Here is a 14698-nt window from a genome sequence, read left to right as displayed (position 1 = left end):
TTTCCATCTCACTAGTTCTGCTGTCAGCTAGTATGCAAGTAACTCAAGACTGCCTATGCACTGAAAAAGATTTGCACTTTTGATAAACTTGGAAGAGCTGGACCCCTTATCTGATAAAATTGGATCCATCCTCTATAACAGGCATTAGGACTGCTCAGCCTCAGCATTTGAAACTTTCCTAGATTGCCAAGTACCTCCACCTTATCCCATAATGCACTGTACTCTTCTCCTATGCCATATTTTCATTGCTATCGAACACGCAACAATGATCTTCAGATGGCTCCAGGCTACTCTTTCTAAAAATATAATTTGAAGGATTTGTGAACAATTTCTTTAATCTATCTGGACATACTGATAAATTGCACTGCTGCTTACTGTTCTTGCTGTTTAGTTTAATTAACTTTCAAAAATTTACTGTCAGAGTTTAGATTTAAAGTTTAGCGCCTAGGTGCTCAACACTTTTTCCTGCCCTTTTCTGACCTCATTGCCTGATCCATCAGCCCCTTCTGACCAACTAAGCTCATTCATTTCCCATCACCAAGGTGAGGGTCAGTCACAATTTAGGCAGCCATCAAGAATGGTTTGGGTACTTTTCCTTTAATGCCTGTCCAACTTATTATGCATGGTTAGACCACAAAGGGGGGGGTGATGTGCATTGAGATGACTGTGCAGGTCATTTCACACTTCCACAAGGGGTGCTGGCTGCAAGTAGCTCTGTTCTTCTTTGAGCACATGTGGTTTCCCCAGTCTCCCTCAAAGAAACTGCACTGCTCTGTTTGCTCTTCAAGCACTTGCAGCTAGTCTTCTGCCCAGACAGAGAGGCAAACTACCCATGCCATGCCACTTCACTCCTTTCCTTCCTGGCTTGGCTCCTCTACTGCGGAGGTCATTAAATAAACCCTGGTTGCTTGGGTCACATCAGGATTTCCAGCCCTCTGCACTACAGAGCCAGACTATTGCCTTAACATGTTTGCTGTTACTGTGTGGTATACTGGTTGTATTCTTTTCTCTTGTAACCAGGTTTGTTTTTCAGCTGTTGCAATTTTTATTTTTTTTTTTTATTTCTTTTTCCATTTACTATACCTTTGTCTGTGTAATAGAACTGAAAAAACTTTTTCTGATAAAGTTTAAAACCATTGTTTTGTCTTGTCTTGCTTTTGGAAGAACTTGTGCTTGTGTTATTAAATGTTTTGCTGCTGGTTGTAATATGTGGACAGTCACCCTTGTTTAATCATGAAGTGCGGATTCCACAGATGTGCCCATGGAAAGAAAAGTCCTTCACAGGGCAGGAAAGATAAACGCATAATTTGTTTGGGGGAGGGGGAGAGCCATATCCCCCCTCTCCAAATGTGAAATGTGTGCAGTATTTCTGTTTCCACTCTCAATCACAGAAAGGACTGGTTACAACTGTATTTATATAAAAAAATCATTGTCAGTTTAAGCTTTAGACTCAATAAGTTCTGCCAGTCCCAGTATGTGCTAAGCCTCAAAAACCAACTGCACAGTCAAACTGAAAGCCAACAACTGCAAATGTCATGGAATCTTTTAAAAAAGAAGTGTAATATATACATGTATCAGCATATCTCTTCACCTGTATTTGAGGTGGTATCCAAAAGTATGAGACAAGCTATTAAAAAGGTTTCCTTCAAAATAATTGAAAAAAGATATGTCTCCTGTAGCTGTGAAGGTCATGAGGTCTGCTTCCCCACTAGTGCTGATGTTGCTTATCAGTACCCAATAATAAGGTTGCTATAACACTAGTATTTGAGACACCAAGGTATATACTGAATCAAGGCCTCAAAGTCATAGTGTTATATTTTAATTATGACAGTTGTGAAGGCTTTCAGCAAGCATAGTTGGATAAAGCCTTGACTGCTCTCCATGCGACCTACATTTGACTAGTGGCTTGTACACTTGACAAGGCTGGCAGGGAGGATATACTGATCCATCCTTGCATGGCGTTGGGTGGGGTGGAGATAGATGCACACACTGCCACTATCACTCAGAGAGGAGAAGTGGTGAAGAGGGTAGTCTGGGGCTAGAATCTGGCTGGATCTCATTCAGGGTCAATGCAAGCACTGGCACTGGTCTCAATTTCAGCCAGCATTATTTCTTGCTGTGGCATCTCTCCTTATCATACCCCATGTCAGTGCCAATCCCCAGCACCACGTATTTCTGATACAGAGTCTCAAGTCTCGTAAAATATCATTCAAGACAGATGGTCTGAAGTTCTCTTCAGCAACTCTGTTGGACTACTTTGGCTCCTAGGAGGAAGTTCTCCTCCTCTTCTGTCTCAGCGATACCAAAGGATGGTAATTTGCATGCAAGGAGATGCACATGGTCGGTCTCTACTTCACAATCCCCCACTGTCAGGATGAGGAGAACAGATGTGTCTAAGCATTTCCTCTGACAACCCCTTATTTAGTGAGGTCCTGGAGATGCACCAGCATTGCTCCCAGAGTATGGGACAGTAAAACATAACATAAATACAAAGCTTCTCATTGATCTAACAAAATAAATAAAGAAAAGCTACTGCATATACATTTACTCATACAGCTAACTTATAAGGACATAATGAAATGTGGAGACAAAGAATCAAATTCTGGTCCACAAATCTCTACACAGCCCCCTAACTCCTACTTTCAATGTATCCAATACAGTAGCCAAGTGCTACAAATAATATATATTAATACAAAACATATTTAGTAAACTTCCTGAATTATATTGTTAGCTTAAGTCATCCCAACCACATATTGCAGCTATAATGTAAACACAGCTAAAATCCACAATAGTGGAAAAACAACACACAGAACTTAAAGAAATAAAATACTGATACCTACATTCAATCCATCTGAATTACCACCTCCCACTTTTTTTTGTAGTTAGCACAGAATTTTAAGGGTATGAGCTGCTAAAGATATGTTTCCTGTAGCCAAGGGTTTGATTCCCTCAGCCTCTATTTATTTGCCTATTGTGTGACTCTATGAACCAGTCACTTAACCAGACAGTGCCCTGGGGCAATTGGGAATTAGGCTAAGCTTCTCAGTGATTACTTGCGCTGCATGCTTAGTACCTGCCTATGAACCATTCTCAAAATATATAGGTCAGGCATATTTTTATCAACCAGAGGAGAAGTTGTGGACAACTATTAATAAAGAGTAGAAAGAATATATCTAGGAAAGGAAGACAGCAAGATTGTAGTGGGATAATTCCTTCCAATAGAAAAAGGTGGTTTAGGGTTAGCTGATTTGAAGGAATATTTTAGAGCTACACAGCTAAGGCTCACGTATATAACACTAACAGATGGTTATAATTCAAAGTGGAAGGGGATGATGATGAAGCGGGGGGGGGGGGTTCAAGACATAAGGAGAGAGTGGGATTTTGGATGTAGATCCTTAATGACAACCAATACCACCATACAGAATATTATATTCATAATGTAGCAGAAAGTATTCTAAGAACTAAGCCAGCACAAAAATGGAAAAAGGAGATTTTGCTACTAAGGATGACTGCAAGTAGGAATACAGAAAATAGGCAAGAGGAGGCTGTAATTCACTAGAGAAAACTTGCAAAGGAACTAGAGCATAACTAGAGAGGAAAAGGTAACAGAGTGGGATGAGGCCAAGAAGATGCTTTGACTGCAAGCTAGAGACGGCTTTCCCTAATAGGGATTGACAGCAGAGTACAAGCAAATATATGGGGAGAGAGGAATAACAATCCTAACTGAAAAATCTACTGTTGTAGAGTTTTTAGTTGAATCTAGAACAGAAGCTACTTTTCATAGGTTCATAGGTATACACTAGGCTAACGACCACCAGGGCCTTTATAAGCTTAGCCGTGCAATACATCCCAATTGTGTCCCTATATATCACAGTCGTTTTTTGGAGTGGGTATGTTAGGAAGTTTCTAGAGGTTGCGCGTGTGTGTGTGTGGGGGGGCATGTTATTTTGGGCATTACTGTCTGCTTCTATCTATCAGAGACATGGGGAGGGCCAGACCCAGGATAAATTTCCAATTTCCCATCCATTGGTCAAGATTATGCTTAAAAAGGGTTAGGAATTGACTCTGCTTCATATGGATAAGGAGCCTGTTCCAGAATTAATGAGATCCTCTGAGACACATCTGTCTTGTTAGCATGCTTTATGTCACCATCAAAATTTAAATCCTTGGATCTGTTGGTTCTGATGCTGTTCATTCTGCAGATATGCAAAAGGTCCAACAGAACTGGATCTGAGGTCACCTTGTATGCTGGGCATAGATGCATCTCTCAGTAAACTGTAGGAGAAAGAGTATAGAGCTAGGGCTTTAAGGCAATCCATATAGGACAACATGTTTATACTCTGGATTTTCCTGGTAAGGAACCTCTGTGGGTGTTCCAACTGACGTATTTGTCTGAGCAGGTACACGCAGAAGGGGCATTATACTCATTGATGGGTCTGATAAGGGCTGAGTTAAGTGGCACTATGACTTCCTTTGACCCAGATGCCATTTACTTAAAAGTCGGGTGACATAGAATGATTTTCTTACTACCTTGGCCACATTGGTCAAAGGCCAGATTACTGTCTAAATATGTTCTCAGATCCCTGAATATTGGGTCAGCTCTTGGAGGTGTCTTATCAATGGAGTAATTTGCTTTGACATTAGCCTTGACCTCTGAGAAGTAGACACCAAATAGGAGTGTCCCAGCACAAAGCCCTGAGGTACCCCACTGGTAAGTGGTCGCTTAGTGGTGGGTATCAGCAATACTGACTTCCTGGGTCCTGTCTTTGAGCCAGCTGTCAATCCAGTGACTTATGTAGAGGCTTATACCCAGTTTGGTGAGTTTATCAACTATACCTGAATGGGATATTGTGTCAAACACCTTAGCCAGATCCAGGTGGGTTGTATGCACCATTTTCCCCTCGTCCATTGCCTTGGTGAACTTCTCAAAGAAGTCCACCAGATTTAGTAGGCATGACATTCCCTTAACACAGCTGAACATTCCAGTCCAATGTCTGAAGGTTGCCTACATCTTTGCTGATCATTTCCATGATAATTCATTTCTTGATTTTGCATATCAGACTAGTCAGACTGATGGGGCTGTAGTTTCCAGAGTCTGTTGTTGGTCCATCCCTGTGAAGTGGGATAACTGTTGCAGTCCTCCATTCTCATGATACAAAGCCTATTTTGAGGGTTTAGGTGTAAAATGACACAAGTGGTTTTGATAGGTCACATTTCAAACTATTTAGGAGGTATCCTGGGATATTGTTGGAGTTCACTAAGGATGTGGTTTTGGCCTTAGCATTGCCAGGACCTGATCCCTGATAATAGTTGGGGGGGGGTTATGCTACCAGGTGTTTCATGGGGGGAAGTGAGGAGGAGTGGGGGGGAAGTTTGAGCTGAATTTGTCAGCTTGCAAATTCGCTGTGTTGCTTTGCTCAGGGGAGGTGGCACCATTGACTACTAGTTTGGCACACTAGTGTTTGCTGCCTTTGAGGTTTTGGACATAGCTATAAAAGGCTTTGCAGTTGTCTGTAACCTGTGGGGCTATCTTGACCTCATAACTGGCCTTGTTGGATTTAATTAGTCCTCTTCCTGTCTTGTTTAGCTTAATTACAGAGCTCTTATCATTGTGGGATATGCTATTCTTAATTTTTACGCATGAATTTTCTTTTGTTATATACCCTATTAAGGTTAGGATTTCACTAGTGTGGTTTGTTTTGGGCCTACTTCTAGTAGGTACAGCAGCCTTTATACAGACATTTACATGGTTGTACCAGTCAACAATTTTGTATAGGTTACTGTGATCTTGGGGATGGAAGGGGCAACACATTTTGACAAACTATCACTTAATAGGATGTAGTCTACTTTGGAATAGTTGCAACTGTTACAAGGTTTGTTGGGTTCACAGAGTTTATTTTTATTTCAAAAGAGACAGTTTTGTAGTCCGATCTCACCAGTGAGGATGTGATACTGGGTGGGGGGTGTGCAGCTGTCTCTCACAGGTCCAGTGCTCTATCTGGTCCAGGTATTTGTGTTAATAAAGTCCAGGAATCATTGTGCCTGCTAGTATGAAGTAGTGTGTTTCCCAGTCTATAGAGGGGTAGTTAAAGTTTCCCATGAATAGGGTATTCTAGGAATATAGAGGGTGACCTACAGCTTGCTAGGATATGGCATGAGACTGTCTGATTTGCATGTGGAAAAATTCTTGGGCATCATATTATTTAACCAATGTAGAGTTATGCTTGTTACTAATACAGATTGAAACTGTTCTACCTTTTGGCCTTGTCTGTACAGCTGATTATCTAAATGTGTGGTAGGCACTTGCACTGCTGGAGTACTTTCTGTGAATTTATACCATGTCTCAGTAATGGCACATATGTTTATATTCTCCACAGTGAGGACAGCTTGTAGGGGTGGAGTTTCTTGTTTAGGCTCCTAGCATTGAGCAGTAACACCTTTAGCTTTCTTTGAGTTTTATTTGCCATGTCAGTAGTTTTGTCAAGTTGGCATTGCCTAAAAAAAAAGTCTCTGTGGGGTGAATAAAGCTTTAGTCAATATTTGGAAGCCTAAGGGAGACACAGATGAATTGCAGACCAATTTTGCAAAGCAAAGTGGCTTGCTAGCCATGTCCTCCCATGCTGACAAATATTGAATCACCCCAGAAAGACATGAGAAGCTTAGTCAATTATTGAAGTTAATCATCTTTTATTTGTATGGGAGCATCATCCTTGGTGAAGGTAGAATGTTGCTCAAAGCACATACCTGATGTGAGATATTCAGAGATATCAGCAATGCCTGTCTTTATATAGTTCAGGGAAGTATGTGAAGTATGTCTCATGTCATTAACTCGCACATGGACTATGAGAGAATAATACTGGTATCTGTGGTGTAATGACTTGAGTGCATGCTTAACTTGGTGGATCCCGGCTCCAGATAAGTAACTAACCATTGTGTTCGCCTTGTTCAGTCTGGTGAGTGGGTCATCTGTGTGTCATACATTGGAGTCCCCTATGACTAGAGTCCTGGGTAATGTGCTGGCTTGCCTTAGGGTCTATGTTATAACAGCGAATGATCAAAAGATCGAATGCTGTTATATCGACCACAAAAGAACGAAAACAAAAAAGAGCAAACAGCCAGAACAGTGAATTTTTTTCCCAGGGAAAAATTTTGCTGTTCCCAAAAAAAAAAAAAAAACACACTAAACACTATTTTAAGTGGGGGGCTTTGCCCCCACCCTCCACCCCCCTACTTAAATATACCAACTCTGAGATCGCACTACAGTGCCAAAAACGGCAAAGTGATGAAAGCGGACAAGCGACTTCTTTCCCAGGGAAAGAATCCGCTTAAAAGCCGCTTCGTCATTTTGCGTTTTTGACATTTACAGTTCGATGAGAACACGTTTGACATAATGCGTCTTAGTTCTTCTGACAGGAACCCTTGCCTTATGGGCTTTGCTGTGGGGGCACCACTTGGTATAGGCATATGTGTGGTGTTTGGTCTTGTCTTTACTGAGTGCTTTAGAGATTGTTGTAGTTTATATGCTTAGGAGGTGTTTGAGGTTTGGGAAGATTGCTTTTTAGAGCCTCAGCATAGGTTGGTCTTTGTGTGTGGTGGACTCTTGTGGTAGATGTGGTACATGTTCTTGACAACCTTGCTTGCATGTGAGATTTTTTGCCTTCAGTGAAATTGTTTATGTGCCTCTTTTGCATACTGTGTTTGTTTCTTTAAGGATTAAATGGTTGTCTGTGAACATGAGACAATTGCTACAATGTCTTAGGATGCCCATATCTACCAAGCTGGCTATGGATACATTTGGAAATTACATATCCATGTTGTCTCTGGAACTGTATTTGGGTGGGCTACTGTAGGTAATGGACTGGGTTTTACAGATCATTCCTTGGGTGGCCTTTTAAAACCACAACAAGAGAAGAGCAGGAGCATTGGGGAAAACATTCAAAATTAAGCTCTAGTCCTATGATTAGAATTTCAGAAACTTTTAGTTTAATGTCCGAGTTGGGAGTGGGGTATACTCAAAGAACAGAGATAATCTGTAGGGGATAAAATATACAGTACAACTGTAGGACTCAATCCGGGGAGGTTAGAAGAGACTGAGAAGAGAGAGTGGAAAAGCTATTTACAGGGGAACAATGGAAGGTGATATATGTGTGGCTCCCAGTCCCAAGTAAGCAACCAAGTCCAGATGTTTTAGGATTTTTGCTTGGAAGTGTTTGCACAGGTATTTTTATACCCAAGCAAACTTCAAAGAAATTTTCAAGTAGATAGCAAATGGTAATGTAATGGGACGGAAAGAGGTAACTGAGAACATATGTTTTGGGTGTGTAAGGAGTTGACCGAATTTAATAGTTCCCTGCAGAGTACTCAGTCCGAAATATTGGGTAAGGAAATGATTCTTTTGAGCTGGGACATGAAATCTGAATTGCCTAGAAGCAGTAAGACATTAGCAAGTTTAATTCTTTCGGCTGCCATAAAAGCAATTACTAGAAAATAGAAATCAAAGTCTAAACTGTATTTGAAGTACTGAATATTATAAAAGGAATTTTTAGAAAAGGAAAGGAACTAATTACATAAAAATAAATGGAAATTGTAAGAAAAATACATTCAGAATAATGTTCATGAGGAATGAGGTTTAAGAGAAGAAATGTAATGTTGGGCTAATGATGGTTATTCATTTACTGACATTTGTTTACCGGTAAATTCTGACTGGGTAGGTGCCCATTTTCAGTGGAGGCCTAGGGAGAAAAGCTCCAAAGTATTACAAAAACATTTTAAGAACAATAATTTTACAATCTTCAAAAATAATACAAAAACATCTACGGTTTAAATAATTATACCAAATTAGACAATGTGAAAACATTGTTTAAAAATAGATACAACTTATATGACAGTAATTTAATATTTAGAGAGAAATTTTATCCAGTTTACAGAAAACTTAAAGATAAGTTAGTATAATGCAAACAGGAACTGCAATATGAAGTGAGAGAAAAAAAGAGAGGGTAATGGGATATTAGAAAGACATAGGGGAGAGAAATTGAATTAATCAAGGAAGTCAGTGGTTATCTGAAGTAGAAGGAAGATTTTAGTAGTGCTAATGTTGTCCCTTTTTAATAAAGTTTGATGTACAGTGCTTTTTCTTGCATGTCTTAACAAGTAGTTCATGCCCTTAAATGTCCTTGCAATTTGTTTTACATTGGTGAAATTAAAATAAGGTTTAGATGTAGATTAAGGGAGCATCTTAAATACATAAGCTAAAGAGTACACTGGTTGAACATTATTATCCTTCCAAAATAAAGCCAGCAAAGGGTTGAACACTATTTTATTACAAGTGAACATTCGAATTATGAAATGTCATCATGACTGCTTTGGCTTTTTAAACCTACTGTTCATGTGTTGTTTTTTTTGCCACTTCTGTTGACAAGCATTTATGCCATAGCACTAGACGTGTGTATTAAATAAACTTTGGTGTAATACCTTGTAATTTATTTATTTTTATATATATTATTTTAAACAATTCAGGCCACCTAAGCCTTTGATGATCTCTCCCTTCCACTGTAAGGATGACAAGCTGGCAGGAACAGACATTTTTTTATCAATTATTATTTGCAGAGTTCTATACCTTTGATTGGCAGAAGATGAGCATTGCACCCTGCCATAGTGAAGCCTTCTACCTTTGGTATTGCCCCTCTAGTAAAAAAAAAAAAAACATGTTAGCCTTGCCTGAATGCTTATATCCAAGCTCAGATGCCAGTGAGGAGGAGGAAGACCTTGCATATTCCAGACAATTTTACTCCTCTTTCAGGTGTGATACGGACAAAGTGTAGTCTGTTTCGTCTGACCCCTCTGGAGGATGTCTTCTTTGGAGCAACATTAAATTTTAGGAGAAAATTTTAAATGGAGGCAAAATAATTACCTAGCTCCTACAAAAGACATTTGGAATGGTTAGAAATTGAACAAGTGACAGCTTCTCCTACCTTTCAGGCATTTGAAGATGCCTTTGACGATGCCTCCATGAACCCAGATCCCAGTCAGCAAGTCCAACAAAATCAAACTGGTTTTACAAATTACAGGAAAAATTCATGCACCTCTATAAATACTCTGACACAGAACTGGTAGTCCTTTTTTGTCCAGATGGAGGATCTAAACTGCTACTTGAAAGCAGCACTCTACCACAGAACTGTAGCTAGGTTATCTGGCAACCAGTTTCCCCAGATCTGTCTCTGCCAACTCCAAGTTGAGGACCAAAATAAAAAAAAAAACTCTCTTCTGCAAATCTAACAAGTGGCTTGCTGCAATTGAAATCACACAAATGAAGACCTTCAGTCATGACTGCAAATACAGCATCGGCATTCATTTCTGAATGCCAGTATTGCACTAGCACACGAATGGTGCCTTGGCAATCACATGCTATCCAGTGACAACACTGGATCTTGGATAGATCTGATTAAAAAAAAAAAAAGGTTACACCTCTGTCACTTTGAGCATAAAGGTTATAAACTGCCAGGCCCATATCTTACAGTAACACATCAGGCTGATGCTTTTAGACAGACTGAGAACATGATTATTGTAGTAAAGGATGCAGACGTGAAGGTAAGACCACCAAAATCTTTACACCCTGCAATAAAAAACAGCAAACATTCAATCAGATGGAGATATGACTCAGATGAAACCCGAGGCTAGCTTTTAAATGTTTTTTAAACAAAAATATGTTTTATTTGGGCTTCCACATCAAGAAGTTTTCCAGTAACTTAAGAAATGGAATAATTTGCAAACAAAGCAACAGCTTATCTACTTTTTTTGTTCCCAAGTACAGCAGAACTTTTCTAACCAAACAGTGACTCTTACAGAAAACAGTCACAGAGAATGTTACACAAAGGAAAGGAGACAGGGGCAAAAGCAAGGCAGCAGGACAAAGATAATGATCATTTTTTTCAATCAAGAAACTGCCTCTCATTAAAAAAAAAAAAAAAAAAAACTTTACTAAGCAATAGGTACCTTGAAAAATTACGGATCACAATGCTCATTGAAATCCAGTGCTTTTGTCACAAGTATAATTCTAACAGCAATCTGCAGAGGGAATACAAGGAAACAATATTAATCTACCACCACTTATGTCTTACATTTGTCCTGAAACAATGGCACTAAATTCAGTTATATCAAAAAGTTAATATTAGACACTATGTATATATTCAAGACTAATTTATTTAGCACATACAATAGTAAACACAAAGATATCTTAAAGAAAGAATAGATTTAGACAGGGGTCCATTTACCAACATCTACCTCTCACTCATTTGTTAGCACAGTTCAGACACCCCAATGACATAAATCAATTTGCTAGTAATATAAATAATACCTTCATCATGTGTCCCTCTACAACTAAATACTGGCATCCTCATCTTACATGGGATGCTTCCCATCCTTCACTGTGCAACCCTCATTGCGCACTCATATAACACATACCTAGTCTGTTCCAGTATGACAACTTAATAGTGAAAACTTATTGAACACTCATATAACACATACTTAGTCTGTTCCAGTACGATAACGTAATAGTGAAAACTTATTGAACACTCATGTAACACATACCTAGTCTGTTGCAGTGTGACAACTTAATCGTGAAAAATATACACTTTGTACTTTTCCCTTTGCTCTAATCTGACCAGTTACCACTACACAGAGACTCACATTCATCCTTACCATCTTATGTTTAGCTAACCAAATAAATAAGAGTAATAATATATATCCATATAATCTTACTACCCCATTTCACTTTCTTCTATTTTAGCATCCCCCATTGCTAATTCTCTCAGATATCTACAATAGTAGCAAACTGTATTAATGTAGTTGAAAAAAGCCAACTATAACCCAGGTTTGATTAGCATCCCTGCCATCTATTAGAGCTGGAAGGGGAAAGGAACTGTTCAACTCTCCTCTCTTTGGGGGAGGCTGTGGACACCTGCCAGGGTGGAAATTGGAGGCCACACAAGAGTGCTGGCTTTGAGGAGGTGAAACAATCCTAGTTGTTATATTACTTACAAAGGTGACACACCCTTGCAGATGCCTACTGCATTCCAACTTTTGGAAATGCTTAAGGAGCAGATGTAGTGAAGTTAAGGATTAAAAAAAATAAATAACTAAAACCTCCTCTTATGGATGATGGTGCCACTCTCCACAATTCAGTTCTCACCCTGAGAGGAATAATTGAGCCATAAGACCTCTTGCCTCTTGGGGAATGAATGGGCCTATAGAACAAGGCATAAAAGTAGGCCTGATGGTCACGGAGAGGGGGAAAATAGAGCAATAAATCTAAAATAGTGACTTTCTAAGATGGATCACTCCAAAAAAAAACATGACAATGATCATCCAAGATTATCACACAACTAATCTATTCCCACCATTTCTCATAACCAGCCAGTTAATACTATCTGCCCCCCCCCACACAAAAACAATAGCCCACCCATCTTATCAGAATATGCAACAGGAGTCCAAGTTATTAACTCTTTTAAGGCCATCTGTAAAATAGTGTGTGTGTATAGTACCTTCAAGAAGCATTTCAAGGTCAGCATGTGCATTGAAATAGCTAGCACGTGCTAGCTTCAGTGCCATTTTGAGAGTGCAGCCAGAGACTGAGCATGTATGAGTGTAATAGCTAGTTTGTTTACAAGTTTATCAAAGTTAAAGTTAAGCCTCAATCCTGATGTGTTTGTACACAATAAAGCTGCTTGAACAGAACCTGACTAGACAAGCGATATGGTGTTAGAACTGAGATTCCAGAGAGTGCTTTTCAGAGCTAAACGGTGCAGAGTTACCAGTGAAGGAAAATTAAGAGAAAAGGGCCAGAAATGAACCAAAGGTAATGAAAACTAGCACAAACTATTTATTTTATGAAAAAGATAAAATGGAGCATTAGAAGTGCACAAACCGCATTACTAAACAAGCGAGAGGCACAAAAGGTTTATTAATTAAACTAAATGTTTAAAATTAAGATATTTGGTAAAACAATTAACAGAAAAGCATATACGGGGTTTGGAAGTACCACAGAATTGCAAAACGAGTATGTTTAAAGCAAAACGGGCATGTTTAGAGTAAAACTAGCACAAGAAAAAGTATAATGGGCATGGAAAGAGTTTAAACAAGCAAAGTGAATATAATAAAGGGCACATAAATAATGCAAGGCCACTGCATGTTGTTTGGCTAAGTACTGCGTTCTGGCATAACTAGTATTTTGCATTGTATTCAGGGCATAACTGGAGTTATTCAAAGTATTTCAAAGTGTGTAAAATTGCTTGCAGTGTGTACCTATTACTGTGCATTTATTCAGATGAGTTTATTAGTGTGCAAAGTGTAACTATTTCATGAAGTATAGTCAAAATACAACCATTTCAAAAAGTTTCTTGTGTTGGGTATGTCTATTCGCAAAATGCTGCCATTACAGTGTTTCTTGCACTGCAATGAGTTATTTAGCAAAGTACTGCCATTTTGGGAGAGTTTGTGTGCTGTGTACTCGTTATTTGCAAAGTGCAGTTACTTTGAAATGTTTTTTTACTCTGAGCTTCTTCTGCCCAGTTTATTCACACAGTGCAGTTATTTTTAAATGTTTCTTACAATTATGATAAACGACTTTTACAGTACAGTGATTTCAAGAGTATTACAGTGCCCAAGAGATTTATTTCACAAATTCAGTTATTCAGAGGCTTGTTGTGCTATTGGGAATAGTTACAAGTACTGGCATAAATTTCTGGCACATGTACATGTGTGTGTGTTCGTGCATACTTGCAAAAAGCCTTTGCTGGTATGTGTTAATATGGCAGATGGATTTCGAAAACCATCACCAGTGGTGTTTGATCAGACTACTGCAGAGAACTGAAGAATATTTGAGCAAGAGTACAATATTTTTATACAAGCAGCTTATTTTGATAAAAATGCACACATCAGGGCATTCATTTTGCTAAACCTAGCTGGGTCAGAGGCCAATGAAAGAAAGTGTTCATTTGTGCATGTACCAGCAGTATACCAGGGAGAAGGTGAAAACCGTCATATTGTTGTACAGGCTGAATCAAGGGATGACCCCGGGTGTTTGAAGCACAAATTCAGGGAAATGTGCAACCCCCAAATATTACATTAGAAAGGCATTTGTTTTACAAAAGAGATCAAAAACCAGAGGAAACTTTTGCAGCTTATACTACTGACCTGAGAAACAAAGCTAAAATGTGTCGGTTTGGTGATTTAAAAGATGAGTTCATAAAGGACAGGCTTGTGTGTGGCATTAATAGTGCTGAAGTGAGAAAGATTTTGCTTCATGACAGTGATTTAATGCTGAGCAAAGCTATTGAGATTTGTCAAATCCATGAAGTTACAGAAAGGCACAGGAGTATGCTGGCAAGTGATAAGAGCATGGTTTCAGCAGGCTCCAGAACAAATGTAGACAGCATGCAACATGTGGCTAGCAGAAGGAGGCCTAAGCACATGGCACCTGCTACCCCTGCAGGCTCCTCAGGTAAAACCCGTAGTTTTCCTGCAAGTTCTAAGAAAAGGACATGCTCAGTGCAGTACAAGGGTGAGTCAGCAAAACCAAAATCCAGCTTTATTGTTAACTGTCGCAACTGTGGTGCCAATCATTAGTCTAAAAGAGAAAAATGCTTAGCATCTGGTCAGCAATGCCTCAAGTGTAAAAATGGATCCATTTTCAAAAGTTTTG

Source organism: Protopterus annectens, chromosome 4.part0 (genome assembly GCF_019279795.1).
Source record: "Protopterus annectens isolate FY-2018-M chromosome 4.part0, PAN1.0, whole genome shotgun sequence".
In the NCBI taxonomy this organism is placed as follows: domain Eukaryota; kingdom Metazoa; phylum Chordata; order Ceratodontiformes; family Protopteridae; genus Protopterus; species Protopterus annectens.
The sequence above is the reverse complement of the archived record's forward strand: the minus strand, read 5'-3'. Positions refer to the sequence as shown.